Below are 27,128 nucleotides of genomic sequence, written 5' to 3' on the forward strand. Positions count from 1 at the left end.
CTCTGACAATGCAGCACTCCCTCCACACTGATCCTCTGACAATGCTGCACTCTCTTCACACTATCCTCTGACAATGCTGCACTCCCTCCACACTGACCCTCTGACAATGCTGCACTCCCTCCACACTGACCCTCTGACAATGCTGCACTCTCTTCACACTATCCTCTGACAATGCAGCACTTCCTCCACACTGATCCTCTGACAATGCTGAACTCCCTCCACACTGACCCTCTGACAATGCTGCACCACCTCCACACTGACCCACTGATAATGCTGCACTCTCTCCACACTATCCTCTGACAATGCAGCACTCCCTCCACACTGACCCTCTGACAATGCTGCAGTCCCTCCACACTGACCCTCTGACTATGCTGCTCTCCCTCCACACTGATCCCCTGACAATGCTGCACTCCCCCCACACTGATCCTCTGACAATGCTGCACTACCTCCACACTGATCCTCTGACAATGCTGCACTCCCTCCACACTGACTCTCTGACAATGCTGCACTCCCTCCACACTGATCCTCTGACAATGCTGCACTCCCTCCACACTGACCCTCTAAAAATGCTGCACTCTCTCCACACTATCCTCTGACAATGCAGCAATCCCTCCACACTGATCCTCAGACAATGCTGCACTCCCCCCACACTGACCCTCTGACAATGCTGCACTCTCTCCACACTATCCTCTGACAATGCTTCACTCCCTCCACACGGATCCTCTGACACTGCAGCACTCCCTCCACACTGATCCTCTGACACTGCAGCACTCCCTCCACACTGATCCTCTGACAATGCTGCACTCCCTCCACACTGATCCTCTGACACTGCAGCACTCCCTCCACACTGATCCTCTGACAATGCAGCACTCCCTCCACACTGATCCTCTGACAATGCTGCACTCCCTCGACACTGACCCTCTGACAATGCTGCACACCCTCCTCACTGATCCACTGAAAATGCTGCCCCCACCTCCACACTGAATCACTGACAATGCTGCACTCCCTCCACACTGACCCTCTGACAATGCTGCACCCCCCCCACACTGACCCTCTGACAATGCTGCACTCCCTCCACACTGAAACTCTTGACAATGCTGCACACCCTCCTCACTGATCCACTGACAATGCTGCACTCCCTACACACTGATCCTCTGACAATGCTGAACCCCTCCACACTGATCCTCTGACAATGCTGCACTCCCTCCACACTGACCCTCTGACAATGCTGCACTCCCTCCACACTGACCCTCTAACAATGATGCACACCCTCCTCACTGATCCACTGATAATGCTGCACTCCCTACACACTGATCCTCTGACAATGCTGCACCCCTCCACACTGATCCTCTGACAATGCTGCTCTCTCTCCACACTGACCCTCTGACAATGCTGCACTCCCTCCACACTGATCCTCTGACAATGCTGCACTCCCTGCACACTGACCATCAGACAATGCTGCACTCCCTCCACACTGACCCACTGGCAATGCTGCACTGTCTCCACATTGATCTTCTGAAAAGACTGCACTCCCTCCACAATGACCCTCTGACAATTCTGCACTCCATCCACACTGATCCTCTGACAATGCTGCACTCCCTCCATATTGACCCTCCGACAATGCTGCACTCCCACCACACTGATCCTCTGGCAATGCTGCACTCCCTCCACACTGATCCTCTGATAATTCTGCAGTCCCTCCACACTGTTCTTCTGAAATTCTGCACACCCTCCACACAGATCCTCTGACAATGCTGCACTCCCTCGACACTGACCCTCTGACAATGCTGCACACCCTCCAGACGGATCCTCTGACAATGCAGCACTTCCTCCACACTGATTCTCTGACAATGCAGCACTCCCTCCATACTGACTCTCTTACAATGCTGCACTCCCTCCACACTGATCCTCTGACAATGCTGCACTCCCTCGACACTGACCCTCTGACAATGCTGCACACGCTCCTCACTGATCCTCTGAAAATGCTGCTCTCCCTCCACTCTGATCCTCTGACAATGCGGCACTCCCTCCATACTGACTCTCTGAAAATGCTGCACTCCCTCCACACTGATCCTCTGACAATGCAGCACCCCCGTGACACTGATCCTCTGACAATGCTGCACTCCCTCCACACTGACTCTCTGACAATGCTGCACTCCCTCCACACTGATCCTCTTACAATGCTGCACTCCCTCCACACTGACCCTCTGTCAATGCTGCACTCTCTCCACACTATCCTCTGACAATGCTTCACTCCCTCCACACTGACCATCAGACAATGCTGCACTCCCTCCACACTGACCCACTGGCAATGCTGCACTGTCTCCACATTGATCCTCTGAAAAGACTGCACTCCATCCACAATGACCCTCTGACAATTCTGCACTCCATCCACACTGATCCTCTGACAATGCTGCACTCCCTCCATATTGACCCTCCGACAATGCTGCACTCCCACCACACTGATCCTCTGGCAATGCTGCACTCCCTCCACACTGATCCTCTGATAATTCTGCAGTCCCTCCACACTGTTCTTCTGAAATTCTGCACACCCTCCACACAGATCCTCTGACAATGCTGCACTCCCTCGACACTGACCCTCTGACAATGCTGCACACCCACCAGACGGATCCTCTGACAATGCAGCACTTCCTCCACACTGATTCTCTGACAATGCAGCACTCCCTCCATACTGACTCTCTTACAATGCTGCACTCCCTCCACACTGATCCTCTGACAATGCTGCACTCCCTCGACACTGACCCTCTGACAATGCTGCACACGCTCCTCACTGATCCTCTGAAAATGCTGCTCTCCCTCCACACTGATCCTCTGACAATGCGGCACTCCCTCCATACTGACTCTCTGAAAATGCTGCACTCCCTCCACACTGATCCTCTGACAATGCAGCACCCCCGTGACACTGATCCTCTGACAATGCTGCACTCCCTCCACACTGACTCTCTGACAATGCTGCACTCCCTCCACACTGATCCTCTGACAATGCTGCACACCCTCGACACTGACCCTCTGACAATGCTGCACACCCTCCTCACTGATCCACTGAAAATGCTGCCCCCACCTCCACACTGAATCACTGACAATGCAGCACTCCCTCCATACTGACCCTCTGACAATGCTGCACCCCGCCCCGACACTGACCCTCTGACAATGCTGCACTCCCTCCAAACTGAACCTCTCACAATGCTGCACACCCTCCTCACTGATCCACTGACAATGCTGCACTCCCTACACACTGATCCTCTGACAATGCTGAACCCCTCCACACTGATCCTCTGACAATGCTGCTCTCTCTCCACACTGACCCTCTGACAATGCTGCACTCCCTCCAAACTGAACCTCTGACAATGCTGCACACCCTCCTCACTGATCCACTGACAATGCTGCACTCCCTCCACACTGACCCTCTATCAATGCTGCACACCCTCCTCACTGATCCACTGAAAATGCTGCCCCCACCTCCACACTGAATCACTGACAATGCTGCACTCCCTCCACACTGACCATCAGACGATGCTGCACTCCCTCCACACTGACCCTCTGAAAAGACTGCACTCCATCCACACTGATCCTCTGACAATGCTGCACTCCTTCCTCACTGATCCACTGACAATGCTGCACTCCCTCCACACTGATCCTCTGACAATGCTGCTCTCTCTCCACACTGACCCTCTGACAATGCTGCACTCCCTCCACACTGATCCTCTGAAAATGCTGCCCCCACCTACACACTGAATCACTGACAATGCTGCACTCCCTCGACACTGACCATCAGACGATGCTGTACTCCCTCCACACTGACCCCCTGGCAATGCTGCACTCCCTCCATCCTGACTCTCTGACAGTGCTGCACTCCCCCCATACTGATATTGTGACAATGCTGCACTCCCTCCACACTGATCCTCTGACAATGCTGCACTCCCTCCACACTGATCCTCTGACAATGCTGCACTCGCTCCACACTGACCCTCTGACAATGCTGCACTCTCTTCACACTATCCTCTGACAATGCAGCACTCCCTCCACACTGATCCTCTGACAATGCTGCACTCTCTTCACACTATCCTCTGACAATGCTGCACTCCCTCCACACTGACCCTCTGACAATGCTGCACTCCCTCCACACTGACCCTCTGACAATGCTGCACTCTCTTCACTCTATCCTCTGACAATGCAGCACTTCCTCCACACTGATCCTCTGACAATGCTGAACTCCCTCCACACTGACCCACTGGCAATGCTGCACTGTCTCCACATTGATCCTCTGAAAAGACTGCACTCCCTCCACAATGACCCTCTGACAATTCTGCACTCCATCCACACTGATCCTCTGACAATGCTGCACTCCCTCCATATTGACCCTCCGACAATGCTGCACTCCCACCACACTGATCCTCTGGCAATGCTGCACTCCCTCCACACTGATCCTCTGATAATTCTGCAGTCCCTCCACACTGTTCTTCTGAAATTCTGCACACCCTCCACACAGATCCTCTGACAATGCTGCACTCCCTCGACACTGACCCTCTGACAATGCTGCACACCCTCCAGACGGATCCTCTGACAATGCAGCACTTCCTCCACACTGATTCTCTGACAATGCAGCACTCCCTCCATACTGACTCTCTTACAATGCTGCACTCCCTCCACACTGATCCTCTGACAATGCTGCACTCCCTCGACACTGACCCTCTGACAATGCTGCACACGCTCCTCACTGATCCTCTGAAAATGCTGCTCTCCCTCCACACTGACCCTCTGACAATGCTGCACTCCCTCCACACTGACCCTCTGACAATGCTGCACTCTCTTCACTCTATCCTCTGACAATGCAGCACTTCCTCCACACTGATCCTCTGACAATGCTGAACTCCCTCCACACTGACCCACTGGCAATGCTGCACTGTCTCCACATTGATCCTCTGAAAAGACTGCACTCCCTCCACAATGACCCTCTGACAATTCTGCACTCCATCCACACTGATCCTCTGACAATGCTGCACTCCCTCCATATTGACCCTCCGACAATGCTGCACTCCCACCACACTGATCCTCTGGCAATGCTGCACTCCCTCCACACTGATCCTCTGATAATTCTGCAGTCCCTCCACACTGTTCTTCTGAAATTCTGCACACCCTCCACACAGATCCTCTGACAATGCTGCACTCCCTCGACACTGACCCTCTGACAATGCTGCACACCCTCCAGACGGATCCTCTGACAATGCAGCACTTCCTCCACACTGATTCTCTGACAATGCAGCACTCCCTCCATACTGACTCTCTTACAATGCTGCACTCCCTCCACACTGATCCTCTGACAATGCTGCACTCCCTCGACACTGACCCTCTGACAATGCTGCACACGCTCCTCACTGATCCTCTGAAAATGCTGCTCTCCCTCCACACTGATCCTCTGACAATGCGGCACTCCCTCCATACTGACTCTCTGACAATGCTGCACTCCCTCCACACTGATCCTCTTACAATGCTGCACTCCCTCCACACTGACCCTCTGACAATGCTGCACTCTCTCCACACTATCCTCTGACAATGCTTCACTCCCTCCACACTGATCCTCTGACACTGCAGCACTCCCTCCACACTGATCCTTTGACACTGCAGCACTCCCTCCACACTGATCCTCTGACACTGCAGCACTCCCTCCACACTGATCCTCTGACACTGCAGCACTCCGTCCACACTGATCCTCTGACAATGCTGCACTCTCTCCACACTGACTCTCTGACACTGCAGCACTCCCTCCACACTGATCCTGTGACAATGCTGCACTCCCTCCACACTGAATCTCTGACAATGCTGCACTCCCTCCACACTGACCCTCTGACAATGCTGCACTCTCTTCACACTATCCTCTGACAATGCAGCACTCCCTCCACACTGATCCTCTGACAATGCTGCAGTCCCTCCACACTGACCCTCTGACTATGCTGCACTCCCTCCACACTGATCCTCTGAAAATGCTGCACTCCCCCCACACTGATCCTCTGACAATGCTGCACTACCTCCACACTGATCCGCTGACAATGCTGCACTCCCTCCACACTGACTCTCTGACAATGCTGCACTCCCTCCACACTGATCCTCTGACAATGCTGCACTCCCCCCACACTGACCCTCTGACAATGCTGCACTCTCTCCACACTATCCTCTGACAATGCTGCACTCCCTCCACACTGATCCTCTGACAATGCAGCACTCCCGTGACACTGATCCTCTGACAATGCTGCACACCCTCCTCACTGATCCTCTGAAAATGCTGCTCTCCCTCTACACTGATCCTCTGACAATGCAGCACTCCCTCCATACTGACCTTCTGACAATGCCGCACTCCCTCCACACTGACCCTCTGACAATGCTGCACTCTCTTCACACGATCCTCTGACAATGCAGCACTCCCTCCACACTGATCCTCTGACAATGCTGCACTCCCTCCACACTGACCCTCTGACAATGCTGCACTCTCTTCACACTATCCTCTGACAATGCTGCACTCCCTCCACACTGACCCTCTGACAATGCTGCACTCCCTCCACACTGACCTTCCGACAATGCTGCACTCTCTTCACACAATCCACTGACAATGCAGCACTCCCTCCACACTGATCCTCTGACAATGCTGAACTCCCTCCACACTGACCCTCTGACAATGCTGCACCACCTCCACACTGACCCTCTGATAATGCTGCAGTCCCTCCACACTGACCCTCTGACTATGCTGCAGTCCCTCCACACTGACCATCTGACTATGCTGCAGTCCCTCCACACTGATCCTCTGACAATGCTGCACTCCCCCCACACTGATCCTCTGACAATGCTGCACTACCTCCACACTGATCCTCTGACAATGCTGCACTCCCTCCACACTGACTCTCTGACAATGCTGCACTCGCTCCGCACTGACTCTCTTACAATGCTGCACTCTCTCCACACTATCCTCTGACAATGCAGCAATCCCTCCACACTGATCCTCAGACAATGCTGCACTCCCCGCACACTGACCCTCTGACAATGCTGCACTCTCTCCACACTATCCTCTGACAATGCTTCACTCCCTCCACACTGATCCTCTGACACTGCAGCACTCCCTCCACACAGATCCTCTGACAATGCTGCACTCCCTCCACACTGATCCACTGACAATGCTGCACTCCCTCCACACTGACTCTCTGACAATGCTGCACTCCCTCCACACTGATCCTCTTACAATGCTGCACTCCCTCCACACTGACCCTCTGACAATGCTGCACTCTCTCCACACTATCCTCTGACAATGCTTCACTCCCTCCACACTGATCCTCTGACACTGCAGCACTCCCTCCACACTGATCCTTTGACACTGCAGCACTCCCTCCACACTGATCCTCTGACACTGCAGCACTCCCTCCACACTGATCCTCTGACACTGCAGCACTCCCTCCACACTGATCCTCTGACAATGCTGCACTCCCTCCACACTGACTCTCTGACACTGCAGCACTCCCTCCACACTGATCCTGTGACAATGCTGCACTCCCTCCACACTGAATCTCTGACAATGCTGCACTCCCTCCACAAATGAACTCTGACAATGCTGCACACCCTCCACACTGACCCTCTAACAATGCTGCACTCTCTCCACACTATCCTCTGACAATGCAGCAATCCCTCCACACTGATCCTCAGACAATGCTGCACTCCCCCCACACTGACCCTCTGACCATGCTGCACCCCTTCCATTCTGACCCTCTGACAATGCTGCACTCCCTCCACACTGACCCTCTGACAATGCTGCACACCCTCCTCACTGATCCACTGAAAATGCTGCCCCCACCTCCACACTGAATCACTGACAATGCAGCACTCCCTCCATACTGACCCTCTGACAATGCTGCACCCCCCCCCGACACTGACCCTCTGACAATGCTGCACTCCCTCCAAACTGAACCTCTGACAATGCTGCACACCCTCCTCACTGATCCACTGACAATGCTGCACTCCCTACACACTGATCCTCTGGCAATGCTGAACCCCTCCACACTGATCCTCTGACAATGCTGCTCTCTCTCCACACTGACCCTCTGACAATGCTGCACTCCCTCCAAACTGAACCTCTGACAATGCTGCACACCCTCCTCACTGATCCACTGACAATGCTGCACTCCCTCCACACTGACCCTCTGACAATGCTGCACACCCTCCTCACTGATCCACTGGAAATGCTGCCCCCACCTCCACACTGAATCACTGACAATGCTGCACTCCCTCCACACTGACCATCAGACGATGCTGCACTCCCTCCACACTGACCCTCTGAAAAGACTGCACTCCATCCACACTGATCCTCTGACAATGCTGCACTCCCTCCTCACTGATCCACTGACAATGCTGCACTCACTCCACACTGATCCTCTGACAATGCTGCTCTGTCTCAACACTGACCCTCTGACAATGCTGCACTCCCTCCACACTGACCCTCTGAAAAGACTGCACTCCATCCACACTGATCCTCTGACAATGCTGCACTCCCTCCTCACTGATCCACTGACAATGCTGCACTCACTCCACACTGATCCTCTGACAATGCTGCTCTGTCTCAACACTGACCCTCTGACAATGCTGCACTCCCCCCACACTGATCCTCTGACAATGCTGCACTACCTCCACACTGATCCTCTGACAATGCTGCACTCCCTCCTCACTGAATCACTGACAATGCTGCACTCCCTCGACACTGACCATCAGACGATGCTGCACTCCCTCCACACTGACCCACTGGCAATGCTGCACTCCCTCCATATTGACCCTCCGACAATGCTGCACTCCCTCCACACTGATCCTCTGACAATGCTGCACTCCCTCCATCCTGACTCTCTGACAGTGCAGCAATCCCCCCATACTGATATTGTGACAATGCTGCACTCCCTCCACACTGATCCTCTGACAATGCTGCACTCCCTCCACACTGACCCTCTGACAATGCTGCTCTCCCTCTACACTGATCCTCTGACAATGCAGCATTACCTCCATACTGACCTTCTGACAATGCCGCACTCCCTCCACACTGACCCTCTGACAATGCTGCACTCCCTCCACACTGACCCTCTGACAATGCTGCACTCTCTTCACACTATCCTCTGACAATGCAGCATTCGCTCCACACTGACCCTCTGACAATGCTGCACTCCCTCCACACTGACCCTATGACAATGCTGCACTCTCTTCACACTATCCTCTGACAATGCAGCACTCCCTCCACACTGACCCTCTGACAATGCTGCAGTCCCTCCACACTGACCCTCTAACTATGCTGCACTCCCTCCACACTGATCCTCTGAAAATGCTGCACTCCCCCCACACTGATCCTCTGACAATGCTGCACTACCTCCACACTGATCCGCTGACAATGCTGCACTCCCTCCACACTGACTCTCTGACAATGCTGCACTCCCTCCACACTGATCCTCTGACAATGCTGCACTCCCTCCACACTGACCCTCTAACAATGCTGCACTCTCTCCACACTATCCTCTGACAATGCAGCAATCCCTCCACACTGACACTCTGACAATTCTGCACTCCCCCCACACTGACCCTCTGACAATGCTGCACTCTCTCCACACTATCCTCTGACAATGCTTCACTCCCTCCACACGGATCCTCTGACACTGCAGCACTCCCTCCACACTGATCCTCTGAAACTGCAGCACTCCCTCCACACTGATCCTCTGACAATGCTGCACTCACTCCACACTGATCCTCTGACACTGCAGCACTCCCTCCACACTGATCCTCTGACAATGCAGCACTCCCTCCACACTGACCCTCTGACAATGCTGCACTCCCTCCACACTGACCCTCTGACAATGCTACACCCCCCCCCACACTGACCCTCTGACAATGCTGCACTCCCTCCACACTGAACCTCTTGACAATGCTGCACACCCTCCTCACTGATCCACTGACAATGCTGCACTCCCTACACACTGATCCTCTGACAATGCTGAACCCCTCCACACTGATCCTCTGACAATGCTGAACTCCCTCCACACTGACCCTCTGACAATGCTGCACTCCCTCCACACTGACCCTCTGACAATGATGCACACCCTCCTCACTGATCCACTGATAATGCTGCACTCCCTACACACTGATCCTCTGACAATGCTGCACACCTCCACACTGATCCTCTGACAATGCTGCTCTCTCTCCACCCTGACCCTCTGACAATGCTGCACTCCCTCCACACTGATCCTCTGACAATGCTGCACTCCCTCCACACTGACCCACTGGCAATGCTGCACTCCCTCCACACTGACCCTCTGACAATGCTGCACTCTCTTCACACTATCCTCTGACAATGCAGCACTCCCTCCACACTGATCCTCTGACAATGCTGCACTCTCCTCACACTATCCTCTGACAATGCTGCACTCCCTCCACACTGATCCTCTGACAATGCTGCACTCTCTTCACACTATCCTCTGACAATGCTGCACTCCCTCCACACTGACCCTCTGACAATGCTGCACTCCCTCCACACTGACCCTCTGACAATGCTGCACTCTCTTCACACTATCCTCTGACAATGCAGCACTTCCTCCACAATGATCCTCTGACAATGCTGAATTCCCTCCACACTGACCCTCTGACAATGCTGCACCACCTCCACACTGACCCTCTGATAATGCTGCACTCTCTCCACACTATCCTCTGACAATGCAGCACTCCCTCCACACTGACCCTCTGACAATGCTGCAGTCCCTCCACACTGACCCTCTGACTATGCTGCACTCCCTCCACACTGATCCTCTGACAACGCTGCACTACCTCCACACTGATCCTCTGACAATGCTGCACTCCCTCCACACTGACTCTCTGACAATGCTGCACTCCCTCCACACTGATCCTCTGACAATGCTGCACTCCCTCCACACTGACCCTCTAACAATGCTGCACTCTCTCCACACTATCCTCTGACAATGCAGCAATCCCTCCACACTGATCCTCAGACAATGCTGCACTCCCCCCACACTGACCCTCTGACAATGCTGCACTCTCTCCTCACTATCCTCTGACAATGCTTCACTCCCTCCACACGGATCCTCTGATACTGCAGCACTCCCTCCACACTGATCCTCTGACACTGCAGCACTCCCTCCACACTGATCCTCTGACAATGCTGCACTCCCTCCACACTGATCCTCTGACACTGCAGCACTCCCTCCACACTGATCCTCTGACAATGCAGCACTCCCTCCACACTGATCCTCTGACAATGCTGCACTCCCTCGACACTGACCCTCTGACAATGCTGCACACCCTCCTCACTGATCCACTGAAAATGCTGCCCCCACCTCCACACTGAATCACTGACAATGCTGCACTCCCTCCACACTGACCCTCTGACAATGCTGCACCCCCCCCACACTGACCCTCTGACAATGCTGCACTCCCTCCACACTGAAACTCTTGACAATGCTGCACACCCTCCTCACTGATCCACTGACAATGCTGCACTCCCTACACACTGATCCTCTGACAATGCTGAACCCCTCCACACTGATCCTCTGACAATGCTGCACTCCCTCCACACTGACCCTCTGACAATGCTGCACTCCCTCCACACTGACCCTCTGACAATGCTGCACTCTCTCCACACTATCCTCTGACAATGCAGCACTCCCTCCACACTGATCCTCTGACAATGCTGCACTCCCTCCACACTGACCCTCTGACAATGCTGCCATCCCTCCACACTGATCCTCTGACAATGCTGCACTCCCTCCACACTGATCCTGTGAAAAGGCTGCACTCCCTCGACGCTGACCCTCTGACAATGCTGCACACCCTCCTCACTGATCCACTGAAAATGCTGCCCCCACCTCCACACTGAATCACTGACAATGCTGCACTCCCTCCACACTGACCCTCTGACAATGCTGCACCCCCCCCACACTGACCCTCTGACAATGCTGCACTCCCTCCACACTGAAACTCTTGACAATGCTGCACACCCTCCTCACTGATCCACTGACAATGCTGCACTCCCTACACACTGATCCTCTGACAATGCTGAACCCCTCCACACTGATCCTCTGACAATGCTGCACTCCCTCCACACTGACCCTCTGACAATGCTGCACTCCCTCCACACTGACCCTCTGACAATGCTGCACTCTCTCCACACTATCCTCTGACAATGCAGCACTCCCTCCACACTGATCCTCTGACAATGCTGCACTCCCTCCACACTGACCCTCTGACAATGCTGCCATCCCTCCACACTGATCCTCTGACAATGCTGCACTCCCTCCACACTGATCCTGTGAAAAGGCTGCACTCCCTCGACGCTGACCCTCTGACAATGCTGCACACCCTCCTCACTGATCCTCTTAAAATGCTGCTCTCCCTCCATACTGACCCACTGACAATGCTGCCATCCCTCCACACTGATCCTCTGACAGTGCTGCACTCCCTCCACACTGATCCTCTGATAATGCTGCACTCCCTCCACACTGTACCACTGACAATTCTGCACTCCATCCATACTGATCCTGTGACAATGCTGCACTCACTCCACACTGATCCTCTGACAATGCTGCACTCCCTCCACACTGTACCGCTGACAATGCTGCACTCCCTCCGTACTGTTCCTGTGACAATGCTGCACTCCCTCCGTACTGATCCTGTGACAATGCTGCACTCCCTCCACACTGATCATCTGACAATGCTGCACTCCCTCCACACTGATCCTCTGACAATGCTGCACTCCCTCCACACTGATCCTCTGACAATACAGCACTCCTCCACACTGATCCTTGATAGTGATGCACTCCCTTAGTACTGACCCTCTGACAGTGTGGAAGTGGCCCTATACTGACCCTCTGACAGTGTGGCCCAATCTCAGGACAAAACCTCTGACAGTACAGCACTCCATCATATCTGACTCTCTGACAGTACAGCACTGCATCAGTACTGACTCATTGACAGTGTAGTACTCTCTCAGTACTGACCCTCTGCCTCGGTCCTGCACCTCTGACAGTCCAGCAGTGCCTCATGGTACTGTCTATCTGACAGTGTAACACTCTCTCTGTACTAACCCTCTGACAGTGCAACACTCCCTCAGTACTGACCCTCGGGGAATGAGTCACTCCCTCAGTACTGACCCTCTGGTGGTGCAGTGCTCGCTCAGTGCAGATCCTCTGATAGGAAGGCTTGCCGTGTGGACGGAAAATCTGACAGTGTGGTGCTCACTCAGTACTGACTCTCTGACAGTGCAGCACTCCCTCAGTACTGACCCTCTGACAGTGCAGCAATCCCTCAGTACTGACCCTCTGACAGTGCAACACTCCCTCAGTACTGACCCTCTGACAGTGCAGCACTCCCTCAGTACTGACCCTCTGACAGTGCAACACTCCCTCAGTACTGACCTTCCGACAGTCCAGCACTCCCTCAGTGTTGACCCTCCGACAGTGCAGCACTCCCTCAGTACTGACCCTCTGACAGTGCAGCACTCCCTCAGTACTGACCCTCTGACAGTGCAACACTCCCTCAGTACTGACCCTCTGACAGTGCAGCACTCCCTCAGTACTGACCCTCTGACAGTGCAGCACTCCCTCAGTACTGACCCTCTGACAGTGCAACACTCCCTCAGTACTGACCCTCTGACAGTGCAGCACTCCCTCAGTACTGACCCTCTGACAGTGCAGCACTCCCTCAGTACTAACCCTCTGACAGTGCAACACTCCCTCAGTTCTGACCCTCTGACAGTGCAGCACTCCCTCAGTACTGACCTTCCGACAGTGCAGCACTCCCTCAGTACTGACCCTCTGACAGTGCAGCACTCCCTCAGTACTGACCCTCTGACAGTGCAGCACTCCCTCAGTACTGACCCTCTGACAGTGCAGCACTCCCTCAGTACTGACCCTCTGACAGTGCAACACTCCCTCAGTACTGACCCTCTGACAGTGCAGCACTCCCTCAGTACTGACCCTCTGACAGTGCAGCACTCCCTCAGTACTAACCCTCTGACAGTGCAACACTCCCTCAGTTCTGACCCTCTGACAGTGCAGCACTCCCTCAGTACTGACCTTCCGACAGTGCAGCACTCCCTCAGTACTGACCCTCTGACAGTGCAGCACTCCCTCAGTGTTGACCTTCCGACAGTGCAGCACTCCCTCAGCAATGACCCTCTTTTTATCTATTTCATAGAGTCTTGTGGAAATTTGGAGACATAGGGTTTGCAGATTCTGAGGAAGCATGAGAGAGACACACAAACCAAACCCTGTCTGAAACTCTCTGCAATAGACTATTCAGAGGCACAGAGTCACGGAGATGCACAGCTTGGAAATTGACCCTCCTGTCCAACTTGTCCATACCAACGAGATATTCTCATCTCATTTCATTCCATTTGCTAGCACTTGGCTGATATCCCTCTAAACCCTTCCTATTCACATAATCATCCTGATGCCTTTTAAATGTCGCAATTATAACAGCCCCCATCACTTCCTCTGGCAGCTACCTGCATGCCCTTGAATAAGTGGTCAAACATTCATACTGTCGATATAAACTCTAATAAACACCAACCTACGAAAGGATATCATTGTCATTTTCAACTGACCCTTAGCTTATTCATTACGCTGATTTGAACAGAGGTAAAGAAACAGAGTTAGTGAACATCCACCGTCACCCTGTTATAAAACCTATTTTCAAATGTGGCTTGTATGTGATTCCCACCCCCTCTAATAGTTGCCTGGAAGGTGGGGGTGAGCTGTACTCTCCTGCTGCAGTCCTTGGGTGTCCCACAGTGATGTTCGGGAGGGAGCTCCAGGAGTTTGACCTGAACCATGTAAAGAGCTCTCTTACTGGAGTGCCCTTTTTATAGTTGGGAAGTTATTATAGACCAGGAGGACCCGAGAGCTGCTGTCTTGTCAGAGAGAGAGGACTGGTGGGTCACACACCTCAGGTGAGGGGCGAGGTTGAGAAGCTGGGGCCTTCATGGTCATTTCAGACATGATAGAGATTGAACCAACAATGTTGGCATCACGAACCTGTTAGCTATGGTAACTGACCCCCCTTTGTAGCAGAGGGATTCAATCCCTTTAATCGAGCAAGCTGGAGAATTCAACCCTAAAATCAATATGTACGGACGCACTAGAGACCTGAAACATCAATACAGAGATTGCTGAAGAAGCTCAGCATGTCCGGCAGCATCTCTGAAGGGAGAGGGAGAAAGAGACAGAGAGTTCACCTTTCAATCCAGTGATTTCTGCGGGAAAGTTCCTTCAGAACAGACCGTTTTGAGGAAGGGTCACTTGACAAAGGCACTTCACAAAGATCCTGATCAATGTAACTTTGTGATGTTAGTTCAGAAGGAACAGCTCAGACCTAACATTTCAGTGTGCCTTTGTTCTGTATCTGTTCTCCCATGTAGCCCGCCCTCCGAATACAATACCTTACACAGCCTTAAACCTGTTTGTCAACTTTCAACAGAAGCAGCCTCAGGGCATTGAACACAGACTGAATTACTCAGTGACACTTGGATCAGGTGAAGTTCTCAAGTAAACAGATGGTGGGGAAATTCAGCACAATTCAGCAGGTAGCAACGCTGAAGAGAGAAAGGAACAATTCGCATTCCAAATGAATCCCACTGTTCCACACTCAACACAGTCGTGTGTTCCTTATTTCTGAGCTTCCCAATGCTAATCCACATCCAGACTGACATCCCACACTCCTCCAAATCATATCGCAGGCTAATTGCCTGGGAGAGAGGAATGCTAAGAGGGGAAATAGAATTCTGAATGTACCTTACAGTGACATTAAGTGTGAATTGATAATGACAGAAACACAGTGAGAATTTGTGCATGGACCCAGAGGCTACAGTGAATTGATGCATTTTGTCAATGCTCATTGGGACAGTGTTAATATGAAATCGTGGAGATGCTCTGTGATACAATTAAATGAATGAGCATATATAGAGAGAGAGATGGTTCTGAGTGGTCTGGCCTTCTTACAACCCAATAAATCTCCAAAGACGGTGGAAATGTATCTCAGTTTACCGAATGAGGTGATGGAGGAAGTAGCAGGTACACTTGCAAACATTTTCAAATCCCCTCTGGCCACAGGAGAGGTGTCGTCGGACTGACCATGTGGTACTGTTATTCAAGAAGGAGCATGGGATATACCAGGCAGCTACAGGCCAGTCAGGCTAATATCGTGGGTGGGACGTCTGTTGGAAGCAATTTTGGGAGAGAGAATTAATCAGCATTTAAAGAGACTGGAGTTCATGAAGACCAGTCAGAATGGTTGTGTTAAGGAGGGGTCGGGTCTGACCAATGGGATTGCACTTTTTAAGGAGGTGACCAGGTGTGTAAAAAGGGGCAACACTTTCCTGTCGCCTGCTTGGAGGTCAGTAAGGCTTTTATCAGGATCCATACTGGAAACTGATAGTGAACATAAAAACTCAAGATCCAAGGAATTTGGTGCAGAATGCTGAGTGGCAGGAAGCAGACAGTGATGGCCCAATTAGAAATCTCTGTCTGCTCATGTCTCACTGTTGGGGTCTTGCTGATGTGGTTGATAGAAAAGATTTAGATTTGAATGGTGGAGGGTTAATCATTGGGTTCATGAATGATATGAAGATTGGTTGGATGATAAATACTGAGGATGATAGCCTTAGATTACAGAAGGATGGAGATGGCCTTGTCAGATGGACCAATCAGTGACAACGGGTGAGGTGCCTGAAGACTGGAGGGTGGTTAATGATGGGCCATTATTGAAGTAAGGCTGCAAGGAACAGCCATTGAACTATGGAGCTGTGAGCCTGATGGCAGTGGTGGGTAAGCTGTTGGAGGGCATTCTGAGAGACAATTTACATGCATTTGGAAAAGCAAGGATTGATTAGCGATGGTCAGCATGGCTTGTGGAAATGGTTTATCCAACTTGATAGAGGTTTTGAAGGGTTGACTGAGAAGATAGATGAGAAGGTTTCACATGGGAGACTGGTTAGTAAAAGGTTAGATGATATGACATCCAGGGAGAGAGGACAGCACGGTGCCTCAGTGGTTAGCACTGCTTCCTCACAGCACCAAGGATGCAACTTTGATTCTAGCTCCCAGCCACTGTCTGTGTGGAGTTTACACATTCTCCCTGTATCTGTGGGTTTCCTCTGGGTGTTCCGGTTTCTACCCACAATCCAAATATGTGCTGGTTAGGTGGGGTGGCCATGGGAAATGCAACATTACAGGGATAGAATAGTGAGTGTGAGTGTAGGTGGGATGCTTTTCAGACGGCCAATGTGGACCTGATGGGCTGAATGGCCTGATTTTACACTGTAGGAATTCAATGATTAATCAAGAGACCCAATAATGTTCTGAGAATCAGGGCTCCAATCTTGGACTGCGGTGGATGTGGGTCCTTGCAGTCTGAAGGGGTTTGTGGATGAATGCAGTCTGAGAGTTGGGCTGGGCTGTGTTCTGAGGTGTTAAGGGTGTGAATATTTTGTGGAGGTACTGTCTGAGGGGCATTGTGGGTAGACACAATGGAGTGGTGCTTTCTGAGGTATGAGGGACCACTGTCTGGTGGTACAAGGTGAAGAATGTAGGAAGGTACAGATACACTTCCCTGATCATTCCCTCAGGGTCCGCAAGGCACACTGGTGTCGCAATTTGGGATGGAGGCCACGTCCATTTTAGAAGATTCAGATCATTTTGAACAAACATTGAAAAATAACATCACCATGTGTCTTAAACATGGATTGGAGGAAAACTGTTGTCAATGTATGGTCACTTGTAGCTTGGAGACTCTCTAGAAAAGCAGGCACCCAAACAGACCAACGCTGTCGATGCAAGACGTGGTGCACAGGAAGATCCAACAAGTCATTTGCAGTTGCTGTCTGTCTCCCTACAGCAGTCATCATGCGAGATCAGGGTTCAGTCCTAGGAGAAGTAATCTCTCCATCGAACCTTCCTCCATTTTTGTACAGTAATCGTGGTTGTGTGTGTGTATCTCTGTGTGTGAGAGAGACAGAGAGCGAGTGTCTGTCTGTGTGTGTGAGAGAGAGTGCATGTATGTGTATCTCTGTGTGTCTGTGTGTGTGAGAGAGGGATAATGTGTTTATGTATGTGTCTGTCTGAGTGTGTGTTTATGTGCGTGTGTGTGAGAAGAGAGGAATGTGTGTATGTTTGAGGGAGTGAAAGTGTGTGTTTGTGTGCGTGTGTGAGAGAGAGAGGAATGTGTGTGTTTGAGGGAGTGAGAGTGTGTGTTTGAAAGAGAGTGTGTGTTTGTGTGTATGTGTGTGAGAGGAATGTGTGTGTGTGAGAGAGAGGAATGTGTGTGTATATGTTTGAGAGTGTGTGTTTGGGAGAGTGAGTGTGTGTGTGTGTCTGTGTGTGTGTGTGTGTGTGTGTGGTCTGTGTGTGTGTGTGTGTGTGTGTGTGTGTGTGTGTCTGTGTTTGTGTGTAAACTAGCCAGTCTTATTGTGTGCCCAGCTGCTGTTTCAGGTGAAATGGTCCTCGTGTCTCCAAAGACACAAAGGCTGCAAGAGTGAATTAACTGGGGGAAAGAGAGTGCTGTTCATTCCAGTGGGGATTCATCCAGTAAACCTCCCCACACACTAACATCCCTCTGGCAATGCAGTGACTAGTCCTGCACTCAGTGCTCCATGTTCACACCAATGAAATGTCACCGTAGTCTTACCAGAGCATGGGACAGCTCCTCATTAGAGACCGGTGTCTGGTGGGGATTTAATCAGAGGGTCACTATGGCCCAGCTGAGGGGAGAGGTTGGGAAGGAGAGTCCTTCAGCCAACTGAGCTAACCAACCTCACTCCAGGAGCATGTCCTATATAACCCAATTATATCCAGCCTGCACCTCAATTAGAGCCAGGAGCAAGGCCATTCGGCCCCCACCCTAACCCAGAATGGAGAGCACGGGAGGGAGAAGGACAGTGTGTGTACTTGGCGATGGTTTCAGAGTGGGATCTTGTTGTGCATTACAGCAGTCAGTCAAAAGATGAGTTAGTCTCTGCACTATGTCCTCCAACCCAGGGGCTGTGGTTCTGCATGTGAAGGGGGGGAGAGTGGGAGACAAGGAGAGAGTGGGACAGCCAGAGACAGGGGGAGGGTTTGATGGAGTTTTGGGGTTGGTGGAGAAAGGAGGGGCTGTTGTCAGAGAGAGATCGAGGGAGGGATAGCATGTGATGCAAAATCTGAGACAGGGTTGTGAAGAGATCTCCACAGGAAGGATAGTCAATGAGGCCATTCAGGGGCCAATCCTGAGGATCCTGAACCGGTCCAGGATCATTTAATGGGTATGGGGGGATGATGGGCAGAAAGGACTGTATCTGTGATGTAAACCTTCTGTAATTCTCAGACTGGGATCTTGATCAACATTAAAATCGTCTCAGGCGAGTCAGTCAACCCAGATTCGTTTACTGTGTGAGAAAGTGCGGACTGCAGATGCTGGAAAGTCAGAGTTACAAAGTGAGGAGCTGGGGAAGCACAGCAGGTCAGCCAGGAGAGTCGATGGTTCAGGCCTGACCTGCTGGGCAATTCCCGCTCCACACTTTCCCACTCAACTCCTTCTGCCCCAGGGAGTGTGGCTCACAGCAATGTTGGGGGCAGCGAAATATTTGAGGGGGGCACAGTTGGTAAGGTAGGTATTTGGGAGGGAAGGTATTTGGGGAAGGGAATAAATTTGGGAGGAGAGTTAAAATGAGGGGCAAATATTTTTAGGGGGTCAATTGGGTGAGCACTTTCAGGTCTGAAATAAAGAAAAAGAGAAAGGGAGGGTGAGAAAAAGAGAGAGAGGTAGAGCGAGTGGGGTTGGAGAAGGGGGATGAGAGAAAGATGGGGCAGAGACAGACAGTGAGAGGGAGGGTGTGATAGAAAGGCAGATTGAGAGAAGGAGACAGACAGGGAGAGAGAAGGACAAGGAGAGAAGGGGAAGTCAGACTGAGACAAACAGGCGTTCAAGCATGGACAGACTGAAGGGGTGACACTCAGTATTCCAGTTGGTTCCAGCTCTCTCTCTCTCAATGGTTTTTCACACTCCCTCGCTCCCATGCTCCTGAGGTTCCCTTCAGCTTGTCTCTCTCTCCCTCTCTCTCTCCCTCTCTCTGGATGGTGAGCTGGTCTCTGTCCCTTGCCATGTTGGTCACCTCAGAAAGCCTCCAGAAAATTCAAGAGATCAGTCTGCAGGTGATCCCTGGTTTTGTTCATTTCTGGATGGTTTCCCAGAACTTTCTATACTTCTGGCCAACTCGGAGAATCAGTTAATAGTTTGAAGCGTTGCTAATCATTTGGATGGCTTGTTCCTGTTAGTTTCTTTGTGTAGCAGGACCCGGTACCTTCCTGTCTGGGCCCTCCTTTGTTTGGTGGAGACGTTATTAGGGATATGTCTGCCCAGGGGAACTGTTGCCTTTGACATTATGCTGATGGGATAACCATCTGGCTGCTGTCTGGCTTTTGTGATTTGGGAGTATAACTTGTCCAATATACCCAGCATCTCTTAGCTGTCTACCTGTGTTTTAGCAAGGAGGCAGGAACATTTCACCCATTCCCCCTCCCCCACCCAGTCTTTTGAATAGAAAGAAGCTTATACAATGAATTACAAACCTAATTTTAAAAGCTGGTTATGTTTGTTGTCAGAGTAGCCTGCTATTTGAGCGAAAACCATTTTGTACATTGGTCAAACTGATTGTCATATGGCTGATAAGTGATATCATAGAATCCCTACAGAGCAGAAACAGGCCCTTCAGCCCATTGAGTCCACAATGACCCTCTGAAGAGAATCCAACTCAGATCTATCCCCTGATGATATCTGTGAAACCCTACATTTCCCATGGCTGTTCCAGCTAACCTGAATATCCCTCGGCACTACCGGCAATCTGTCAAAAATGCCCATCATTGAACAGTGGGAGAAAACCCATACAGATGTAGGGAGAACGTACAAACTCCACACAGACAGTCGCTCAAGAGTGGAATCAAACCCAGGTCTCTGGCGCTGTGAGGTAACAGTGCTAACTATTGAGTGACTGTGGCTCTCCAAACTGTTTCGACAAAACATATTCCGTTCTGAGAATCCATACAGAATTGTGATGCATAGTCAACATCCGGTGAGCAGAATAAATGCAAGGGAATGAGACCTGCTGGCTCAAACTCCAGGAATTCCTTCCCGAAGGACATTGTGAGTCCACCACCTGCAACAGTTCAAGGAGGCAGCTCACCACCAAAACCAGCTCCCGAGCAGCTACGGACAGGCAATCAATACTGGGCCCAGACAGGAACACTCAAACACTGCAAATGAATGAAACTAAGGTGATCACCCGGGGAGTTCCATCTACCTTCCAGTCCCTGGGGGTGTATCCAGGCATTATTCACCATGATCGTACCCATCTGTTACAGCCTGCAATCCTAACCACCGGTATCCCGAGATATATGAAGGTGAGTGCAGTTAGGACCACAGCTTGATGTGAGAGGAGCCGAATTATTTAATGACAGGCGATGGGAATGCCGTGGTATGGCCTGTTCCTTCACATTTACGTAAGGGTGGTCCTTGTCAATGTCCCCTCTATCTCCACAGCATGTGGGAGGGAATCATGATAACCCATCCAAATACCTTTTTTAATGTAATTCCGATACTTTCAACTTCAAAGATCCCCATCCTAACATTGTCCCTTGGGATAATTGGAATCCCTCGCACCAAGCCCAGTGGCCCACCGAAAGTGTCCTTACAGCTGTCATTAACCCAGCCCTTGGTGAACTGCTGTAACTGACAGTGAGGAATGTTAGTGTGGGTGTTCTCCTGGAACAAATATTTACGCTGTTTGTCACTAATCCGGGATGGGACTTTTCTCGAGCATGAAGGATCGCTGCCTTCATTTCATCGTGGATGTCCCTCCCTCACTGTTGTCCCTCAGGGAGGGCTGAATGGCCTGGTGGACAAAGTCACATGGTGATTAATTTAATTTATTTGTCAGCATCCAGTCCGTGTATGACAGACTGTCGGCCTATCTCATTCAAAAATGTATCTGGGTTTGAGACAGAAACAAACAGAGTGGCCTTTTTGGTGCTGCCCACCAGCTGGGTGCCTGGAATGGCTGTTGTGTACGGAGTGAAGACCATAAGCTGCTTTACACTGGGTAACCACAGGATTCATGGAATCTGGGTCCGTCTGTGGCTCAGGGATGGGGGCAAAAGTTGCTGTTACCTGGGAGACAGGCAGTGGGAGACCCCATCTGTGATGTGTCAGTGTGGGGCCTGTCATTATCTCCCTGGGGAGGTAGAACCCCAAAGGCACACATTATCCCATTCTGGGAGGGGTCCTAGTTCCCTAGGGATTGTATTTGCTCCTGGCACCTCCTACTAGGGCCTGATGTGTGTTGTTCCGTGTTGTAGGTGTACAGGACCCATGCAGCTGCTTGGAGCTCATACACTGTCCTTCCAGATTGTCAATGTAACCTGAGGCTGCCTCCCCATCCCCAGAGACCCTCCTTTCACTGGATTGGGCTCTTCCCAATTGGAACTGGAGTGGTCCCATGTTGGTGAGATTTTCCTGCAACCTTCTGTCCTGCTCATTTTGTCAGAGACCTAGCTCTGTCACAGCCTGTAGTTTTCCCTTGGGGTGACCGGATCCCAGCTGCCTTATCCCAGCCGGGGGTCCTCCAGGCTATCGGCAGTGGAGTGAGCTTTCCAGCTTCCTTCCCAGGTTCTCTTTGGGCATCTCACCACAGCTCCTGTACCAGGAATCCTTCACTGCACGGCCAGGCTGGCTTCCTGCCAAATTCTGCAGGACTGTTTCACATTTGTACCGGCTCGTGTGCATATTGCTTTGGTCGCTTCTGTATTATGGGATACCTGGGTATGTTCATAGAGTCATAGAGTTCTACAGCATGGAGACAGGCTCTTTGGCCCAAACTGGTCCATTCACACTAACCCAGTTTCCCTGCACTTGACCCATATCCTTCCAATACGTTCCTCTCCATGTATTTGTCTAAGTGCATTTTAAATGTTATTGAATGGATCCTCCTCGACCACTTGCACTGGTAGTTCATTCTGTATGTGTACCACCCTCTGGTAAAAGCATTGTCCCTCAGGTTCCCTTTTAATCTTCCCCTTTCTCCTTAAACTGATGCCCTTTCATCCTTGATTCCCCAAGCCTTGGATAAAGACTGAGTGTATTCACCCTATCCATGCCTTCCATGACCTTATACACCTCTATAAGGACACCCCCTCAGTCTCCTACACACGAAAGAAAATGTCCTTGCTTGTCCAACCTCTCTCTATATCTGTCTAGTTGAGTTCTGGCAACATCCTTGTAAGTTTCTTCTGCACTCTTTCCAGTTTAATAACATCCTTCCGATAGCAAGGTGGGTAAAACTGAACACAATACTCCGTGTGCGGCCTCACTAACATCCTGCACAACTACAACAGAACTTCCCAACTTCGATATTCCATGCCCTGACTGGTGAAGGGCCCAGTGTGCCAAAAGACTTCTTCATTGCCCTGTCTCCCTGAGTTCAGAGAGACGTGCTCCTGTCATCCAAGGTCCCTCTGTTCCACTGCACTCCTTCAGGGCCTACCATTCCCCATGAAACCCCAGTCTTGATGTGACTTTCCAAAATGCAAGATCTCGCCCTTGTCTTTATTAAACTCTATTTGCCATTTCTCAGCCCAATTCCCCAGCTGATCAAGGTCCTGTTGCAATTGCTGAGAACCTTCCTCACTTATTTTAGTGTAATCTGCAAACTTACTAATCATGCCTTAAACATCCTCATCCAAATCATTGATATAGTTAACAAACAGCAATGGGCCTAGCACTGACCAGCTCAGTGGCACAATGGCTCAGTGGTTAGCACTGCTACCTCGAGACATCTCTCTCTCTCTCTCTCTCGCTCTTTCTCTCCCTTGCTCTCACCCCCTCACTCGTATTCTCTCTTTCTCACTCTCTCTCTCCCTTCCCCTCACTCACTCTTCACCCAAACCCTCTCTCTCACCCGTCTCTCTCTCTCCCTTGCGTCTCCCTCTCCCTCATCCTTCTGTCTCTGGCTTGCCCGCTATCTCTCCCTATCACGCTCTGTCCCCTCTCTATCTTTCTCTCTCTCTCTCTCTTTCCCTTCTTGTGCGCTCTTTCACTCTCTCAGACTCTCTCTCTCATTTCCATCCCCTCCTCCCGCTCAGTTGCACCTCTCTCTCTCTTGCCCCCTCTCTCTCTCTCTCACTCACTCGCCCCCTCTCTCGCCCCACTCTCTTGCTCGACCCTCTCTCTACCCAACTCTATCACCCCTCTCTCTCACCCCTTCACACTCTCAACCTCTTGCTCACATCCCCTCTCACTATCAACCCATCTCTCTCACCCTCTCTCCCCCACCTCTCTCTCTCTCTTCCCCTTTCTCTCTGCCCCTCTTGTGCTCTCTACTCCTCTCTCACTCCACCTCTCTCACCCCCCCACTCTCCCCCTCTCTCTCGCCCACCAATCTTCCCCCACCACTCTCCCCCTCCCCCCCTCCCCCTCCCCCTCTCTCCCCCTCTCTCTGCCCCCTCTCTCACCCCTTTCTCTCATGCTTCTCTCTCACCCCTTTCTCTCACCCCTCTCTTTCACCCCTCGTTCACACTCCCTCTCACTCTCAACCCATTTCTCTCTCACCCTCTCTCCCTCCCGGCCTCTCTCTCTCTCTTCCCCCTCTCTCTGCCCCCTTGTGCTCTATTCCCCCTCTCTCACTCCACCTCTCTCACTCCCCCTTTCTCCCCTCTCTCCCCCTCACACTTCTCCCCCTCTCTCCCCTCCCTCACCCTCTTCCCCTCCCCTCTGTCTCACCCCTCTGTCTCACCCCTCTCTCTCTCACACCACTCTCTCACCCCTCACACTCCCCCATCTCTCTCGCCCACCTCACTCCCCTTCTCCCCTCTCTCTCACTTCTCTCTCATTCCTCTCTCTTACACCTCTCTCCCCCTCTCTCTCCCCCTCTCTCCCCCCACTGTCTCTGCCCCTCGCTCTCCCATCTCCCCCCTCTCTCTCCCCTCTCTCTCCCCCTCTCTCTCCCTCTCTCTTCCTCTCTCTCCCCCACCACTGCCCTCTCTCCCTCCTCTCTTTCCCCTTTCTCCACCCATCTCACCCCATTTCTCTCACACTCTCTCTCCCCTCCCACTCTCTCTCACCCTTCTCTCACACCCTCTCTCCTCCCGTCTCTCCCCTCTATCTAAGCCCCCCGCTCTCCCTCCTTTGTCTCCCCGTCTCTCCCGCTCTCTCTCTCCCTCTTTCTCCTCCTCTCTCTACCCCACCTCTCCCCTCTCTCCCTCCTCTCTTTCCCCTCTCTCTCCCCCCTCTCTCCACCCATCTCACCCCATTTCTCTCACACCATCTCTCCCATCCCCCTCTCATTCACCCTTCTCTCACACTCCTCTCTCCTCCCGTTTCTCCCCCCTCTCACACCCCTCTCTCACTCCCCTCTCTCTCACCACTCTCTCACCGCTCTCTCACCCCTCTCTGTCACCCCTCTCTCTGCCACCCTCTCCCTCTACTCCTCTCTCTACCCCTTCTCTACCCCCTCTCTCCCCATCCCCTTCCCCATATGTCTCCCGCTGTTTCATCCCTCTCAACCCCCTCTCTCTCTCCCCCCTCTCTCCCCTTCTCTCAACCCCTCCTCCCCCTCTCCCCCCTCTCTCACCCCTCTATCATTCCTCACTCTCACCCCTCCCTCCCCTTTCTCTCCACCTCTCTCTCCCCCCTCTCTCCCCACTCTCTCTCGCCACATCTCTCCCCCTCCCTCACCCCTCCCTCTCTCCCCCTCTCTCTGACCCACGCTCTCCCCTTCTGTCTCCCCCCTCTCCCGCTCTCTCTCTCCCTCTCTCCTCCTCTCTCTCCCTACCTCTCCCCTCTCTCTCCCCCCTCTCTCTCCCCTCTCTCTCCACCCATCTCACCCCATTTCTCTCACACTCCTCTCTCCCTCTTGTCTCTCCCCCCTCTCACTCCCCTCTCTCTCACCGGTCTTTCACCCCACTCTCTCATCCCTTTCTCTCAACCCTCTCTCTCACCCCTCTCTCTCCCCTTCTCTCGCACCTCTCTCCCCCATCCCATCCACTCTCTCTCTCTCCCGCTCTCTCTCACCCCTCTCAACCCCCTCTCTCACCCCTCTCTCTTCCCCCCCTCTCTTTCCCGCCTCTCTCTTACCCCCTTTCTCTCACCCAACTCTCAGAAACTCTCCCTGACACGCCGCTCTCTCTCTCACCCCCCTCTCTTCCTCACTCCCTCCGTCTCTTGCTCACACTCTCTCACTCACGTTCTCTCTCGCTCACAATCTCTCTCACCACTCTCTCTAACCCACTCTCTCTCAGCCCTCTCTCTCTCTCACCCTTCTCTCTCTCTCACGCCCCTTCTCTCTCACCCATCTCCCTCTCACCCCTCTCTCTCACCCTCTCTCTCTCTCTCGCTTTCACCCCTCTCTCTTACATCTCTCTCTCTTACCCCTCTTCTCACCCATCTCTCTCTCTCAGCCCTCTCTCACCCCTCTCTCTTACCTCACTCTCTCTCACCACTCTCTCTCACCCTCTCTCTCACCCCTCTCTCTCACCCCGTGTCTGCCTCACCTCCTCTCTATCCCAACCCCTCTCTCTCTCACTGCCTCTCTCTCAACACACTCTCTCACTCAACCCCCCTCTCTCTCTCCCCCCCTCTCTCTCCCCCTCTATCTCTGCCCATTCTCTCAAACCCTCTCTCTCTTACCCCCTCACTCACCCCGTCACTCTCTCGCCCCCCCTCTCTCTCATCCCCTCTCTCTCGCCCCTCTCTCTCACCTCTCTCCCACTCAACCTCTCTCTCTCACACCCCTCTCTTTCACCCCTCTCTCTCACCCCTCTCTCTCACCCCTCTCCCTCTCAAACTCTCTCTCTTTCACCCCCCCCACGCACTGCGTCTCTCTCATCTCCCTCTCTCTCTTCCCCCCTCTCTCTCACCCCATGCTCTCGCTCACCCCTCTCTCTCTCACCCCTCTCTCACCCTCTATCGCTTTCACCCCGTCTCTCACACACTCCCTCTCTCTCGCCCCGTCTCTGTCGCCCCTTTCTCTCTCGCCTCCTCTCTCTCTCGCCTCTCTCTCTTCCCCGTCA

Source organism: Chiloscyllium punctatum, chromosome 30 (assembly GCF_047496795.1).
Source record: "Chiloscyllium punctatum isolate Juve2018m chromosome 30, sChiPun1.3, whole genome shotgun sequence".
NCBI lineage: Eukaryota > Metazoa > Chordata > Chondrichthyes > Orectolobiformes > Hemiscylliidae > Chiloscyllium > Chiloscyllium punctatum.